We start from the raw sequence: 1,748 nt of genomic DNA, 5'->3' as shown, positions 1-1,748 counted from the left end.
CAAAGCATGCCATTTTTAGGGTATGATATCTCAGGAGACGGTATATGCCCGCAACAGACGAAATTAGATGTCATAGTTAATTTCGAAGAACCAAAGAACGTAAAACAACTTCAAAAGTTTTTGGGAATATGTAATTACTACAGGCAGTTTAATGCAAAACAGAGTTATTCCGTGGACACGCTTAGGGAGTTGCTTAAAAAAGGAACCCGATGGAAATGGAATGCGGAACACGCGGAAGCTTTCCAGAGGATCAAACGAGACCTTAATTCTTATATCGTGTTGAAGCACATAATTCCAAATAGACCATTCCGTCTTCAGACAGACGCAAGTGAACGCGGAATTGCCGGGATACTATACCAGATAAATGAGGAGGGGGATCACAATGTGATTAACATAGTTAGTCGTTGCTTGTCAAGGGCCGAACAGAAATATACTACGACCGAAAGAGAATTACTCGCGATTATATATTCGATAGAAAAATGCCGAGCATACCTGATAGGCCGTCATTTCGAAATTATAACTGACCACAAGTGTTTGACCTTCTTACAATCAGCACACTTTGCGAGTGCCCGTATGACCAGGTGGATGTTACTCTTACAGCAATATACTTCTCCATTTCATACTGCCGTGGTATCGACAACAAGGTCGCGGATTTCTTCAGCAGGAATCCCGAGGGAATTTTCGTAGAATGCGATCAAACCAAGATCATTGTTTCCTTAATGCATCAGGGTTTTTCTCCAACGTATATAGGGGAAACGATAACGGTGTTACGGGGTCTATTCAAATACAATGCCGATTTTGCTAAAGATCTACGGAAGATAGGAAAATGGCAGGAAGCAGACTCGGAAGTTAAGCGTTACGTAAATGCATTTGAACAAGGAAGGAATAATCGGTTTATAAAGCACGAAAATATAGTATTCCATAAAGAAAAGGGAGGAAATTCGTGGAAAATAGTTGTACCCAAGACATGCAACATAAATTGATCGATACGATACATACTAAATTAGGACATCCCGGGGTGTACAAAACGATAGCATACATAAAACAATTTTACTATTGGAGAGGTATAGCAATGCAGGCAAAAAGATTAATAAAAAGTTGTGATTTGTGTCAGCGGGTTAAATATTTAACGGTGGCAATGGAAGGGGAATATAAATACATCGAGGCAGAAGGGCCTAACGACTTGATAACAACAGATTTCTATGGACCGCTTCCCATGGGTCGCGGCGGGATTCAGTATTTATTAGTGATGATCGACGCTTTCACGAAGTATGTGGCCATATACCCCTTAAAGAAAGCAACAACTAGGGCTAGTCTAAATAAAGTATTGAATAGTTTCATCCCGAAATTTGGAAAGCCGCGTAGAATACTTTCGGATCACGGTACTCAATTCACGTCAAGTAAATGGAGGAGGGGTTTAGAAAAAGAGGGTATAACGGTTAATTATAGTTCGGTCCGACATCCACAGTCAAATCCCACCGAAAGAGTAATGAGGGAAATCGGAAGAATGTTCAGAACCTTGTGTGCCGATAAACACACCAAGTGGGGATCCTTTGTGTCTCAAATAGAGGCACTATTAAACTCAACGCAACATCAGAGCACGGGTATAACGCCGTACGAGTTGCATTTTGGCAAACCGATAGACGACCAAGTAACGAAACTCGTATCATTTCCGAATAGGGAAAAAATAGCAAGGGAGGTGTTGATAGAGAAGGCAAGAAGAAACCTGAGAAAAAATTTCGAGTATA

Source organism: Vollenhovia emeryi, unplaced genomic scaffold (assembly GCF_000949405.1).
Source record: "Vollenhovia emeryi isolate VEMERY1.0 unplaced genomic scaffold, V.emery_V1.0 DF939485.1, whole genome shotgun sequence".
Taxonomy (NCBI): Eukaryota; Metazoa; Arthropoda; class Insecta; order Hymenoptera; family Formicidae; genus Vollenhovia; species Vollenhovia emeryi.
The sequence above is the reverse complement of the archived record's forward strand: the minus strand, read 5'-3'. Positions refer to the sequence as shown.